The 16,624-nt window shown below is 37.3% G+C and overlaps 1 protein-coding gene and 1 long non-coding RNA gene across 4 annotated transcripts in view; one reads left to right on the forward strand and one right to left on the reverse strand.

Moving 5' to 3' along the window:
* tbc1d22a (TBC1 domain family, member 22a) overlaps positions 1 to 16,624 on the forward strand; it is a 331,820-nt gene that overhangs the window by 239,184 nt on the left and 76,012 nt on the right. The gene's annotated exons all lie outside the window — the stretch shown is intronic.
* The window catches only part of LOC134359189 (uncharacterized), an 82,822-nt gene continuing 68,214 nt past the window's right edge, over positions 2,017 to 16,624 (reverse strand). The window contains exon 3 of the long non-coding RNA XR_010021059.1: positions 2,017 to 5,682. This is a non-coding gene — a long non-coding RNA (uncharacterized LOC134359189). The remainder of the gene's footprint in view (positions 5,683 to 16,624) is intronic.

Below are 16,624 nucleotides of genomic sequence, written 5' to 3' on the forward strand. Positions count from 1 at the left end.
TCATTGATTTTGTTTTTATCCCATTTGTGTTGCTGTGAAGAGATCTTCAAGGTATTTCTCCTTATACTCTTCTTGTATGTTTCCATTTCTTAATTTGTCATGTTTAAGTAATTGATGTACTAGCAAGTTGTCTTTAATATTGTCATGTTGCTCTGCTTTTGTAGATCATCACTCAGTTTCTGAGATGTCAATCAAACTACCTTGCTGTTTTATGTTACATATAAGTTCAGAAGGGTGTGTTAGTGAGTGATTAGATGGAAAATAGATGGAAAGTAAATGGAAATGTTATGTCACATACAGTATCAATGAACTGGAGACACAAGAGACTGCAGATGCTAGAACCTGAAGCAACAGATCTCCTTTCTATATCACTCTGCTGTTATGATCAGTTGTAAGCATAATGACTTCTGATCATTCCTTCACTGCTTTTTGCAGATTTGAAACTTGTATCAAAGATAGTTTTTTTTGTACGTTCCTTCTTAATCCCAAACATATTAACCATCCCTCCTGAGTAAGGCCATATCAGTTTGCAAGTAATCTCATTGGTTCTCACTTATTAACCCTGCAGTTTCCAAATGCTAGTTGTAGGAGCCATGCATCTGTTCTCTATCTGCATCGTAATCTGTGGGTATTATGGTAATGTCACATGAATGGGGATGTGGTAAATGTGAAGGCAATAATTATATCTTCATGCTTTGTTCATTGTAGTTTGTAGCTTGGGACCAACAGAGGTCATATCTTTAGCTGACCGCTCAATAACTTGCAATTAAACTTGGCTTACACTTGGGTACATTTAAGTTTTATCACTTCAAGATTGTATGTTTGCAAATTGCTAATAAAGGATTGAATACATATCCTTGACTTTTGGAGCAATTGTCACAGGAGTGAGGGTGCATCATCCAGGAATAACAAATCTGGTGTCGCTGGCAGCAGCAATTATTTTGGTTTTGGTTTGGCCACTACACTAGTTATGAATCATCAAAATCCAAAACAACACACACAAAATGCTGGAGGAACTCAGCAGGCCTGGCAGCATTTATGATAGATGATATGATAGATGCTGCCTGGCCTGCTGAGTTCCTCCAGCATTTTGTGTGTTGCTTTGCATTTTAAGCATCTGCAAATTTTCTTGTGTTTGTGATCTCTTTATTAGACTGATTCTGTTCACTTAAGAATACAAATTCCATATTTTTGTTATTAATACCTTGCTGAAATCATCCCATCAACAAACTGAACTAAACAAAACAACCCAAATGCGTGCATTAAGCAAAGCAACTGAAAATTTGGATAATGTTCTATTTTTAAAAGAAAGGGTGTTTGCAAATTCCAAGTGTGAAATTTTTTGTTATATTTTTGAAGTTGATTTTTTTTAGGATATTAAGTAATTTGCTCCAGTTACATAATTTTCCTTGTACTGTGCCATATTTCTATGCTATGAAATTGCAGAATGTGGTCCTCTGGGGGGAGAAGAAGTGCAAAGTTACTTTTTTCTTCAGGTAACTGGTACTAAAAGTGAAGTCACTAAATGCCTAGATATCAGTCTGACTTAATTTAGAAGCAATGCATATGGCAACAACATTACTCAATGCTCAGTATTTCTTACTAAATCATTTTGGCAAGAAGAAAATACAACCCATTAGGGAGCCATGCCTTTTTTTTGATATTAGTTGCATGCCATTGATAGTAATGTTATTGTTTACCATAGTGAATAGTATTACATATCAAAGGAAAATACAACAGTAAGCTAAAAAATTTCAGGCCGCCCTCAGGGTGAAAGAGCAACACCTTATATTCCGTCTGGGTAGTCTCCAACCTGATGATGGCATAAATTTCTCCCACCGATTAAAAAAGAATATTCCCTCCCCCCTTCCCCTCTATTCCCCTCTCTGGCCTCTTACCTCTTCTTAACTGCTTATAATCTCCCCCTTTCTCCTATGGTCCACTCTCCTATCAGATTCCTTCCTCTCCAGCCCTTTATCTTCCCTTCCCACCTGGCTACGCCTAACACCTTCTAACTATCCTCTTTCTCCTCCCCCCACCTTTTTATTCTGGTGTCTTCCCCCTTCCTTTCCAGTCAGGAAGAAGGGTCTTGGCCTGAAATATCAACTGTATTCAGTTCCATAGATGTTGCCTGACCTGCTGAGTTCTTCCCATCATCTTTTGTGTGTTGCTCAGGTAAAATATTCCTGGAACAGGTTGCTTTTCTTTTCTTTTTCAATCTTTTTATTAATTTCAAAATATAGAAACAAAACATAGCAATAATACAAATAGTAGGAGATACATTGTTACACTTAGGAAAAGTAATTGTAAAATCAAATAGTGTAAGTTAACAAAGTTCCCAATCATGTAGAACTGACAACGGATAATACAAATAAAAAAAACTGGAAAAAAAAATCCTGAAAAAGAAAAAAAACAAAACCAAAAAAAAAAACAAACCCCATCCCCAAAGAAAAACAAAATTAATCAACTAAACTAAAAGACTTGGGCAAAACTAACAACTTAAAAATGGAAAAGAAGAAAACGTTAGTGTCGACGACTCCCTCCCCCTCCAACAACGGTACAGAGAGATAAAACAAGTTTGGAAATGATCAAATTACATCAAATGAAAATGCTGAATGAATGGCCTCTAAGTTTTTTTCAAACTTAATGGAAGGGTCATAAACTGCACTTCTAATTTTCTCCAAATTCAAACACACCATAGTTTGTGAAAACCAATGAAATACCTTAGGAGGGTTAATCTCTTTCCAATTCAACAAAATGGACCTTCTAGCCATTAAAGTGAGAAATGCAATCATCCTTCGTGATGAAGAGGTTAAATTATTTAAATCTATCATTGGTAGTCCAAAGATAGCAGTAATTGGACGAGGTTGTAAGTCTATGTTCAGGACCGTTGAAATAATATCAAAAATATCTTTCCAATATTTCTCCAACAAGGGACATGACCAAAACATGTGGGTTAAAGAAGCTATCTCGAAATGACATCTGTCACATATTGGATTAATATAAGAGTAATAGCGAGATAGTTTATCTTTGCACATGTGAGCCCTGTGCACTACTTTAAACTGTATCAACCTATGCTTAGCACATACAGAGAATGCATTCACCAACTGAAGAATTTTTTCCCATTTTTCAGTTGGTATATTAATCTCAAGTTCTCTTTCCCAGTCAGGTTTAATTTTATTAGAAGCATCAGGACATAAATTCATAATTATATATAATTGCTACTACACTTTTCTGAGAGAGATTTAAATCTAGGATTTTTTCCAAAATGTCCATTGGATATGGGTGTGGAAAATTAGGGGAAACAGTAACTAAAAAGTTTCTAATCTGTAAATATCTAAAAAAGTGAGATCTGGGTAAGTTATATTTATTAGAGAGTTGATCAAAAGACATAAAAAAATTATCCAAAAATAAATCGCGAAAAGATATTATACCTTTGGTTTTCCAATCAAAGTAAGCTTGATCCATCGTGGAAGGTTGAAAAAGAAAATTTGATATGATGGGACTTGCTAGAATAAATTGATTAAACCCAAAAAATCTTCGGAATTGAAACCATATACGTAAAGTATGCTTAACTATTGGGTTATTCATTTGTTTATATAATTTAAAAGAAGTAAAAGGAAGTGAAGTTCCTAAAACCGAACCCAAGGAAAACCCTTGTAAATGAATTAGATTCAAGATTTACCCAATGAGGGTTTAAAGATACGTCCAAATCTCATAACCAAAATTTTAAATATCGAATATTAATTGCCCAGTAATAAAATCTAAAATTTGGGAGGGCGAGCCCCCCCTCCTTTTTAGATTTCTGTAGATACCTTTTACCTAACCTAGGACTTTTATTCTGCCAAATATATGAGGAAATTTTTGAATCTACGTTATCAAAAAAAGATTTTGGGATGAAAACTGGAACCGATTGGAATATATACAAAAATTTGGGTAAAATGATCATCTTAATAGCATTAATCCGACCAATCAAAGACAAAGAGATTGGCGACCATTTGGTAAATAAAAGTTTAATCTGATCAATTAAAGGTAAAAAATTAGCTTTAAATAAATCTTTATATTTTTTTGTAATTGTTATCCCTAAATATATAAATGAATCAGTAACCAATTTAAATGGTAAACGTCCATAAGTAGGTACATGCTTATTTAAAGGGAATAATTCACTCTTATCAAGATTCAATTTGTAACCAGAGAAGTTACTAAAATGAGCTAACAGATCTAAGATAGCAGGAATTGACTTCTCCGGGTTAGAGATGTATAACAACAAATCATCTGCATGTAATGATAATTTATGTATTTAGTTTCCACGGGTAATACCAACAATATTTGGCGAGTCACGAATAGCAATTGCTAAAGGTTCAAGAGCAATATTGAATAGTAAAGGACTAAGAGGGCAACCTTGCCTAGTGCCACGAAAAAGACGAAAAAAAGGAGATCTATAATTATTTGTACAAACCGAGGCTACCGGGGAGTAATATAACAATTTAATCCAAGATATAAATGTCAATTTAAAATTAAATTTCTCGAGAACATTAAATAAATAAGGCCATTCAACTCTGTCAAAGGCTTTCTCAGCATCTAAAGAGATAATACATTCCGGGGTAGTAAATGAGGGGGTATAAACAATATTTATTAACCTCCTAATATTAAAGGATGAATAGCGATTTTTAATAAATCCGGTTTGATCCATAGAAATAATTTGAGGTAACACCTTCTCCAATCTAGTTGCTAGAATTTTTGAAAAAATTTTTGAGTCTACATTCAGAAGAGATATCGGTCTGTATGATGCGCAATCAGTAGGGTCTTTATTCTTTTTAAGCATTAAGGAAATAGAGGCTTCGTAAAACGATTGTGGTAATTTACCTAAACTGATTGCCTCCTTGAATATTCTAGACAACTTAGAAGAAAGAATGGAGGAAAAAAATTTTTAAAAATTTCACTGTAAACCCATCCGGACCGGGTGCTTTACCGGAATTCAATGATGAGATTGCAGTTATTATTTCTTCCTCTGAAATGGAAGTTTCTAATGATAGGGACTCTTCGGTTGATAATTTCGGAAAACTCAATTTACCTAAAAAATCATGCATGAAATTAGAATCATGAGGAAAATCAGAGTGATGTAAAGAGGTATAAAATTCTTGAAAGGTTTGGTTTATCCCAACATGATCAACTGTGAAAGTATCATCCTGTTTGCAAATCTTAGTAATTTGACGTTTAACCGAATCAAATTTCAATTGGTTAGCCAGTAATTTACCTGATTTATCGCTATGAATATAAAAATCACTTCTAGTTCTCATTAATTGATTTTCGATTGAGGATAATAAGCTATGTTCCAATTGGAGTTCAACTCTGTGTTTGTACAGCTCCTTACTGGGAGAAATAGCATATTTTTTAGACTTCTTTAATTTTATCAACCAACAAAAGTATTTCATTGTTAACACGTCTTTTCAAACAGGCCGAATAGGAAATAATCTGACCACGGATATAAGCTTTAAAGGCATCCCAAACAGTTCCATTGGAAACTTCTTCCGTAGTATTAGTTGAAAAGAAGGAAATCAATCTGCTCCTTTATAAATTTGACAAAGTCCTGATCTTGAAGCAAAATAGGGTTAAACCGCCATTGTCTGCTAGTACAAGAGGTGTCCATTAACTTGATGGAAAGTTTCATTGGAGCATGATCTGAAATAACAATACTGTCATAATTACAATCAACTACATATGGAATCAAACGAGGGTCAATCAAGAAATAATCAATTCGGGAAAAAGAACGATGAACATGTGAAAAAAAGGAGAATTCCTTGTCATTTGGATGTAGAAATTTCCAAATTTCTGAAATCCCAGAATCCAACATAAAAGAGTTAATAATAGTAGCCGACTTATTCGGTAAAGCCGGACTAGCTATGGATCTGTCCAACATGGGATTCAAACATAAATTAAAATCACCGCCCATTATCAACATATACTCATTTAAGTTAGGAAAGGAAGTGAATAAGTGTTTAAAAAATTCAGGATAATCCACATTCGGAGCGTAAACATTAACCATAGCAACCTTTTTATTAAAAAGTACCCCAGTAATTAACAGAAATCTGCCATTAGGATCTGAAATAATGTCTTGATGAATAAATGTAATTGAAGGATCAATAAAAATTGAAACGCCTTTAATTTTGGCTTGAGCATTTGAGTGGTATTGTTGTTTTTTCCAAAACTTAAAGAAGCGTTGATTGTCCTCTTTCCTTACATGAGCCTCTTGTGCAAAAATAATATGAGCATTCAGTCTTTGGAACACTTTGAAAACCTTTTTCCGTTTTATTGGATGGTTTAAACCATTTGTATTCCAAGAGACAAAATTAATAGTATGAACCATAATTGAGAATTAACCCTTTGGTGAGTAAGGGGTTAACCATAATGTGAGCTCATGAAATCGGAAGAGGAATACATGATTAGAAAGGAACTGGAAATCTCGACACTGCGGACATCTTTGTAGTTCTGAATCAGCCCAATAGAAAAAATTAGAAAAGAAAAAGGCTATCCCATCCCCCAACCCCAAGAACCCCGAACTAAGCCAAAGAAGGCTGAAAAAAGCTCTAACTAAAACTAATTCTAACCCCATTTCTGCAGGGGGCAACTCCAAAAATATATGTTAAATAGGTGACCTCCTAGAGACTAATATATGTAAAAAATAACCAGTATAATAATTAGTCTACATAGTAAAAATTACTAAAATATATGAAATAAAAAAATCTTAGTCAATACGTATAATTGGTTATAGACGAGTAAATAAAAAATCGTTTCCAGAAGGAAAAAAAGGATTATGGGAAGAAGAAGCATAAGAACATGGCGTCCTGAAAAAAAACAAAGGAGGTTATACAAAAAGAAAGACAAGTCGCCATTTTAATTATGCAAAAACCAAAAATAGGAAACATATAACTAAAAATGATCGTCAGATCAGATCATTAATGATAACGAAAAAGGAAAAGTTAAAGCAAAAGATTAACTAAAGGAAAATGATGTTATTCACAGGAGATAAGTATTCTATATAAGTTATAGAATAACAACTATAGTAATAAACAAAGAACAAAAATCTTGGACTTATAAAAGACCTTCATCGCACGGTAGTAAAAGGTTTATTTTTCAAAAAATACCAGAAAGAAAAAAAAATTGGTGCTGGAAGCACCTGACACAGATTAAGAGAGGGTGTCTGTATCAGATGGGAAATTATCATCCAAAAAGCTTCGAGCAGCAGTTGTAGAGTGGAAGACACAACGATTTCCATCGGGAAGAGAGATTCTGAGACGTGCAGGATACAATAGTGCCGGTTTGAGATTTTTTTGATAGCATTCCGACATTAGAGGTTTAAAAGTCAGTCGTTCCTTCATCACTTCAGGACTGTAATCTTGAACTATCCTGAAGGAATGCTGGCGATACTTGATCATCCCTTGTCGACGAGCAATCTGGAGAAGTTGTTCTTTAACATTGACATAATGGAAACGAAGAATAACTGGTCTGGGTTTGGAAACAGCCGCTGCCGACTTTATCCACGGTATACGATGGGCGCGGTCGAGTAATGGAGGATCGTTGGGAAAAACTGAACCGAAGGAATCCTTTAAAAGTTGAGCAAAGAATATTGCAGGGTCTCCAACCTCAACATCCTCGGGTAAGCCAATTAAACATAAGTTTTGTCTTCTCGATCGATTCTCAAGATCAATAACTTTGGATTTAAGTTGTTGGAGTTGTTTAGTAGTCGAAGCTAGATTCTTCTCTAAGATCTCAACTTTTGTATCCGTCTTCTGAGACTTAGTATCCAGTTCAGAAATTTTTGCATCGTGTTTTTGAACATCAGAATCCAGGGATTTCAAAGAGTCCGTGATTGATTTTAAATCTTCACTGAGGCTTTGACGATGTTGTTCAAATTGAACAGTTAAACTTTCAGATAGTTTTATCCGATGCTGCTCAAACATTTCCTCCATAACTTCGTAAGTTAATTCCGTTTGTTTGGAATCGCCTTTCTTCTTTCCTCCGTTCCCATCAGCGTCTTTCCCATCTTTAGTTCTAGATCTCGTACTCATTTCTCTAAGCTCAAGAGTTACAGTTGACAAAAGGAAATCAATTAATCAGTAAATCAAGAAGATAAAGTAAATCTTCTGGTGTACTTAAAGTTGATTAGATCAAGGAGATCATAGGTTAAAAAAAGGATAATGAGATTGGAGCGAAGCCAAAGAGACGACCTCACTCCATGAGCGCTCCCTGCAGAATCGAACAGGTTGCTAGTGAAAGTACGCTCTTAAAGATTGTCATTCAGGAGCATATTTAGCAAATGGTGGTTGTGAAAGCAACACACACACAACGCTGGAGGAACTCAGCAGGCCAGGCAGCATCTATGGAAAAGAATACCGTGGATGTTTCAGGCGGAGACCCTTTGGCAGGACACTTCAGTCGACGTTTTGGGATGAGACCCTTCAGCAGGACTTCAGCCAGGCCTGCTGAGTTCCTCCAGCAATTTGTGTGTGTTGCTTGGATTTCCAGCATCTGCAGACTTTCTCTTGTTGGTGGTTGTGAAAAGTTAGTTTTCCAATACAAGTGTACAGTGGGGTTCCCCAGCAGTTGGCAATGGGCCTGCTGTTTTAATGATTTGGGTGTACACGGAACAGTTTTCAAAATTTGCAATTGACACCAAATGTAAAAGCCTAGTGAGCTGTGGGGAGGATAGTAATCCCTTTCAGAGGTATCAATAGGCCAATGGAATGGGCAAATAGGTGGCAGAGAAATTCCATTTTAGTAAGGAGATTGAAAAGTGGCGATGTAATCTACATTGTCGACATTACCTGTGGGAATCAATGGTGGAAAGAGCAGCTTTAAATTCCAGTGTATTAAGATATTGGATGACTGTCCTGGGCCCAGAACATATATCCAATTATAAGGAAAGCGCTAAACATCTTTACTTTCTTAGAAGGTTAAAGAAACTTAGCTTGGTCATTGAACACTCTGACAAACTTCTGCACATGTACTGTTAAAAGTATCCTGATTAGTTGCATTATGGTATGGTATGATAATACAAATGCATGGGGATGTAAAATTCTGCAGAGAGTAGTGGGTTCTGCATACTATATCACAGGCACATCTCTTCCCACCATTGGTAGTATTTCAAGAAAGCAATGTCTGTTCTCAAAGATCCCCACCATGCAGGCTATGTCTTTTTGCAGCTACCATCACACAGGAGGCATAAATTTCCCATCGTGTTTAAGAACAGCTACTTTCCTTCATCTGTTCAGTTCTTGAACTAATCAGAAAAATCCTAATGTTACAGTTCAGAACCCTTATAACCACTTTGAACTAAAATATACTTTTTCTTCTGTTCTAGTTGTGTTCTTTCTTGTAAAAAATTGTCAATAATTTATGTTTTCTTGTACATGCTGCTTATATCTATGCTCTGTGAAGCAGCTGCAAGTGATTTTTTTTATTGCAACTGTGCAGAGGTACTTGTGCATATGAATATTAGAACATCAGCTTCAGTTTTGGTAAAGATCTGAAACATTTTGAGAGGGGCAAAGATATTTTACCAAATTGGTGACAGAGATTGGATGTATAGGTAGAGTATGCAAGCTGTGGTTATTCTCTTTTGAACAGTGAATATTGTGAGGTATCTGATAGTATTTAATATCATGAGAATTATAATCTGTGTGGATAGAAACTGTTACCCTTTGTGAAACAATTACTAAGTCAGAGAAGTAAAATAACAGTGACTAAAGAAGTAAGGCAAAAATGACAGACAAAATGCTGGAGGAACTTAGCAGATCAGGCAGCATCTGTGGAAATAAATAAACAGTTGATGTTTTGAGCCAAGACCCTTCTTTAGGACTGGGAAGGAAAGGGGGGAAGATGCCAGAATAAAAAGGTGGGTGGAGAGGGAAAGGAGGCTAGCTGGAAGGTAACAGGTAAAACCAGGTGGGTGGGAATGGTCAAGGCCTGGAGAAGAAGGAATCTGATAGGAGAAGAGAATGGACCACAGGAGAAAGAGAAGGGGGGGACCCAGGGGGGAGTAATAGGCAGGTGAGAAGAAGTAAAAGGTCAGAGTGGGGAATAGAGGAAGAGGGGGAGGGTAATTTGTTAACCAGAAGAAGAAATCGGTATTCATGCCATCAATTTGGAGGAACCCAGACGGAATATAAGGTGTTGCTCCTCCACCCTGAGGGTGGCCTCATCTTGGTACAAGAGGAGACCATGGACCAACACATCAGCATGGGAATGGGAATCAGAATTAAAATGTTTGGCCACTGGGAAGTCCTGCTTTTGGCAGATGGTGCAGAGGTGCTTAAACAAATACATTTTTGTGAAGTGAGTGGTTAGGTTCTGGCTGTTGCCTGGGGTCTTAGTGTGGAGGCCCATTTAGTTTTTAGCATTGAAGAGAAATTGGGTAAATGAAAAGTACAATGTACATGGGCCCCTGTGGAGAGTATGATGTAGTAGGACAAAGTGGATTAATTTTATGATGACTGGTGTGTACTGAATGGCCTCTTTCATTCTGTAATCCTTCTGTGTTTCTGAGAATTGCTGGAAGATATAATTGTTACTGATACAGCATGATTGTTTTCAGAACATTTAGAAGTTGATAATGGTGGATATTATGATGCCTGTAATTTGTGAACATTACCAACAAACTCACAGATTTGTCTTATATTGCCTCAAAGATTTCACACAAGTTACAAGCAGGAAGGGCATTCCATTTTACCTTTCCTACTCATGACTTCTTGTCTACCTGCACCTGAGATCCAACAGTTTATAGAAATGTTTCTATCATGGGGCCTCTTATAACTGCCAAAAGTAGCAAATTCTTAATTTTTAAGACGAGCTGTTCTTTAGAATTAATTGTAGATTGATTGTTGTTGAATAAGAGTGTAATGTTAAGTTTCACCCAATGCAAAATCTGGGCTTGATAATTAGAGCCTATTTTAAAAAAAACACAAAATCTTACAGTTATGTATGATATGGTATTTGTTTATAATTGTAAACTGCCGTGTTTCTGCTTTCACTTAAACTGCTTAGCAGACAATACAAAGCTCCGGGGGAGGAGGATAAATTTACTGATGATATTTACAGTGCAGTAGTATAGAATACTAGAAACATTTATCTCCTTCTGAAAGTTGGAGAAACCTAATAAAAGAGAATAAATGAATTAACAAAAAAGGCAATTTATAACAAACCAGTGAGCAGACTAGACATTTGTTGACTGTGTACCATTTTAACTTCACTTTAGTGAAAGCAAACACTTAAGGTTGATTTATGGTTCGAACTGATCTGCCAACATAGCAAGTATCATATGTTGGCAGATCAGTTCATCTGCGAATTTCAGAAGTCTAAGATGACCTGGGACTCAAATTCTACTCCACCTGACTGTCCACTCTATTGTATTCTTCACTTAGCCCCATGGCAAATAATGACATGCTAAAGAAAGGGTTTGATATACTTTGCATCCACCCTTCAATTTTATGCCAGAGAGCGCTGATGTACTGTTTGAAAAAATATGTGTCTGACTTATTTTACATTTTTTTATTTGCCTGTATTTTACTACTTGTTGAATTAAATACATTTATTTTTGTTTCACTTCTTGGATCTATTTAATTTTAAATGACAGTGATTTGTGTACTGTTGGAAGTTATCATGCATTCTGGGAATGGGTTCTCAGGGGCAATAGCACTTTTGACCTACTTATCGTTTGCAACTTTGGCCACCTTGCCAGATCCCTGTTGGATCTTGAGGGTTATTTCCACATTAGGGGAAGTGCAATTAACCACTGGACTAATTGGTTGAGGTGTACTAACTTTTACAACCAATTGTAGTGTACTAACATTGGATGCAGTGTACATTCCATCTCTGGCTAACGTCAAGTTGGCACTGGAAGAGCTGAACACTGTTATCGACAGTCATGAGACAGCGCACATTGATCACTGTGGGGAACTTCAACCAAGCCAGCTTGAAGAAGTCTCTGACAGACTATCACCAACATGTCACCTGTGGAATCAAAGGAGCCAACACACTTGACTACTATTGTACCTACTTCAGGACGCCTGCCTTGCCATCCCACATCTGCACTTTGCCAAGTTTGATCACCTGGCTGTAATTCTACTCCCATCATACAGCCAAAGAGTGAGGGCCACAAAGGTATGGTCAAGGGTGGAGGAGGAACATGCACAGGACTAGACCATATTCAGCGATTCATCTTTGGATCTTAATGAATGTGCTGCAGTTGTAACCAACGTCATCAAGATCTACTGAATGTGGATGAGTGTCTGTCTTCAAGAACATAACTAAACCAGAAGCTGTGGCTGAACTAGGAGATTCAGAGTTTTCTGAAGGCTAGATCTGTGGCATTCAAGAGCAGGGATAAAGAACTCTACGAGAAGTTGAGGTACAACGTATGGAAGGCCATCGTAAGAGTGAAAAAGCAATTCTCTATGAAGTCAGAGCATGTCATTTGTGACAGTATTTACATGCAATTACTTCCTGTAAGATGAAACCGAACATTATAAATGGCTGTGATGCTTCTCTCTGATGAGCTCAATACCTCTTATGCATGCTTTGACACGGAAAATAAACTACTCAGCTGTGAATCCCTACAGCACCTGTGACCTTTGATATCTGTCTGGGAAGCCGACATCAGAACATCTTTCAGGAATGTAAACCCTCACGAGGTGTCAGGTTCTGGTAGTGTACCAAGTAGTGCACTAAAAACCGGTGCCAGCCGACTATCTGAAGTGTTCAAGGACATCTTAGGCCTCAGACTGTACAGTCAGAGGTTCCCACATGCTTCAAAATGGTATTAATCTTATCAGTACCTGAGTAGAGCTAGGTGAGCTGCCTCAATAGTGATTGCCAGGTAGAAATCTCATTTACTGTGATGAAATGCTTTGAGAGGTTGGTCATGGCTAAAGTTAACCACTGCCTGAGCACTGGATCCACTGCAATTTGCCTACCACCACAGCAGATTTACAGCACATGCAATCTCACTGGCTGTTCACTTGGCCTTGGACACCTGTACGTGCATAAGAGGTATTGAGCTCATCAGAGAGAAGCATCACAGCCGCTTATAAGGTCAGGCTTCTGCCTATTGATCACAGCTCAGGGTTAAACACCATCACTCCCTCAGTACTAATCAACAAGCTTCAAAACCTAGGCCTCTTACTGGATCCTTTGTTTCTTCATCAGGGGACCACAGTGAGTTTGGATTGGAAATAACATCTCCACACCACTGACATTCAACACAGAAACACCTCAAGGATGCATGCTCAGCCCACTTCTCTACACTTCCTACGCAATGGTTGTGTTGCTGGGTATGTAGAGCTCAAATACCATCCATAAATTTGCCATTTACACAACTGTTGTTGGCAGAGTCTCAGATGCTGATGAAGAAGTATACAGGAGTGCGATATATCAGCTGATTTTGTGGTGTCCTAATAAAAACCTTGCACTCAATGTCAGTAAATCCAAGGAATTGATGGTGGACTTCAGGAAGGGGAAGTTGGGAGAACACACAGTACTCCTCAGTGCCGTGTCATTGGTGGGAAGGGTGAACAGCTTTAAGTTTCTAGGTTTCAACATCTCAGAGGATCTATTGTGGGCCCAACATATCGATGCAATCACAATGAAAACATGCACAAGGCACTACTTCATTAGGAGTTTGAGGAGATTTGTTACATCACCAAAGCATCTAGCATATTTCTACAGATGTACTGTGGAGAGCATTTTGACTAGTTACATCACTGGCTCATGGTACGAAGGCTCATGGACAGGATCAAAACATGCTGTGCAGGGTTGTAAACTCAGCCAGCTCCATTATGGGCACTAGCCTCCATAGCATTGAGGGCATCTTTAAAAAGTGATGCATCAGTGCAGCAGCATCCATCACTAAGGATCCTCACTATCCAGGAAATACCTTCTTCTCATTATTACCATCAGGGAGGAGGTACAGAAGCCTGAAGACCCACACCCAACATTTGAGAAACAGTTTCTTCTCCTCCACCATCAGATTTCTGATTGGTCCATGAAAACCACCTCACTATTTTGCTCTATTTTAGCACTGTGTTTTTAATATTTTCTCATGTAGATTTTTTTTTAGTGTATTGCACCATACTGTGCTGCAAAACAACAAATTCCATGACATAGGTCGGTGATAATAAACCTGATTCTGATTCTGAAACGTTAGATGACCCAGCCAGTCGTGTGTTACTTCAAATGAAAGTAGGTGTTGTACATAAAAATACCTTTTTCTTCTGTGTATCATACAATGTGCTTCAGGCAATGTTAATTAAAGATTTATGGCTGATATAGGAAAAGGCAAAATCATCTAAGTCTTTCATACTTCAATTCAAATGACCTAGATGATGAGTTATAACTATTAATCACCCTTCATTGAATTTGAAGACCAATATTTATTGCTTATTCCTAATTGCACTTGAAGAGTTGGCCACATTTCTGAGACCTGAAGTCACAAATACTACAGGTAAATGCAGTAGAAGTCCTTCCCTAAAATACTAATTGATAGTTTACTGCCATTGATATGAACAATTCTAAATATATTTTTTAAAGTCTTGATTTATAGTACAGTACTGTGACATAACCATCATGCTATTGTCACTATTAATATCGGCCATGGTACTGGAGACAGTTTCCCTCCAAATGTGAGTTTTTCATCTCTCTTGGACGTGGGTGAAGTCTCTTTCAACACCACACTGGAAACCATACTCTACTGGCCACTTCTCAACAATGTCCTGGCTTGTTTGCCTCTCATTTATGTTCAGACCTCTGGAAGGAGAGAGGGATCTAAATGAATGACATACGAACTCAGAGGTAAGAACGCTAACTACTGAGCCATGAAAGATCTACACAGCTGGCAGAGTTCTTCATGTGAATTCATTGGTATCTTTCACATTATATACATTGGCTCATTTCTAGCAGTTAGTGGTGAGCTGCCCGTGTGTGCCATTGATTTCAGAAATGCATTTTCACTTAGTTTTTTTTCCCACATTGATCCAATAAGAACTGACAGAACAAATCTGGCTCCAATCTCAGAGAAAAGGCCCATGCGTAACTCGTAATTATTGGTATTCTGGAGGTTGAGAAGGTGTTGAAAACAAGCTCTTCCCATGTAGTTGATGAAATAAACTCTCAGTTGGTTAAAATCTGTCACTCTGGCTTAATTAGCTATCAAAGTATTACATATTTCTAACAATAAACAATTCCTAAACGTATTCCAACATCATTCAACTGAAAATTCTTGGAAGACTCAATAGGTTAAACAGCATGAGTGGAGGGAGGAATAGTCAATATTTTAGGTTAACTGAAAATAGAGATACAGAGCCATAGAAAAGTACAGCATAGAAAGAGGCCCATCGGCCCATCTAGTTCATGCCAAGCCATTTAAACTGCCTACTCCCATTGACCTGCACTGGAACTATAGCCCTTCATATCCCTAGCATCTATGTACCTATCCAAACTTAAATGTTGAAATCGAGCTTGCATCCACCACTTGCGCAGGCAGCTCATTCCACACTCTCACAACCCTCTGAGTGAAGAAGTTACCCATCATGCTCCCCTTAAAACTTTTCACCTTTCACTCTTAACATATGACCTCTAGTTGCAGTCCCACCCAACATCAGTGGAAAAAGCCTGCTTGCACTTACTCTATCAACGTCTCTCATAATTTTGTATACCTCTATCAAATCTCCTCTCAATCTTCTCCATTCCAAGGAGTGACATCCTAACCTATTCAATGTTTCCTTATAACTCAGATCCTCCAGACCCAGCAACATCCTTGTAAATTTTCTGTACCCTTTCAATCTTATTTACATCTTTCCTGTGGGTAGGTGACCAGAACAATACTCCATGCTAGGCCTCACCAATGTCTTATACAACTTCAACATAAATCTCATCTCCTATATTCAGTATTTTGATTTATGAAGGCCAATGTGCCAAAAGCTTTCTTTACCACCCTATCAATCTGTGACACCACTTTCAATGAATTATGGACCTGTATTCCCAGATCACTTTGTTCTACCTCAGCCCCTACTCTGGTTAGTCCTTCTGAAGTGCAATACCTTACACTTGTCTGCATTAAGTTCCATGTGCCATTTTCCAGCTCATTTTTCCATTTGGTCCATACCCCACTGCAAGCAATGATAGTCTTCCTCGCTGTCCACAACAAACCAACCTTGGTGTCATCTGCAGGTTTGTTGATCCAATTCACAACATTATCATCCAATAGTTCGAAATGAAGCATGCTTTGCTCTGGTCTTTCATTATCTTACTACTTAATTGTTAATTCCTTTGTAGCCAAACAATTAATTGTTTGTATTTTGTATTTCTACACATGTACATGTAATTGTTTAGTACATTTCCTAGAGGCCACAAAATGTATATTAAATTGTTTAGTGTGCCCTTCTTTGGTGCTACATTATTTGAATAGGGGCTTTCTGATAACTTGACTATTATCTGTAAATTTCAATGGGTTTTTTCTTATCAATGCATATTAAAAGAGCTGACTAGGCAGCAGTGCCATCTTTTTTTTTGCTCTTCTCTCTCTTGACTTACTAGACTGCTATCACTGTCTGTTTTAAATGTCCTTTATTCT

This window comes from Mobula hypostoma, chromosome 20 (assembly GCF_963921235.1).
Source record: "Mobula hypostoma chromosome 20, sMobHyp1.1, whole genome shotgun sequence".
NCBI classification, from domain to species: domain Eukaryota; kingdom Metazoa; phylum Chordata; class Chondrichthyes; order Myliobatiformes; family Myliobatidae; genus Mobula; species Mobula hypostoma.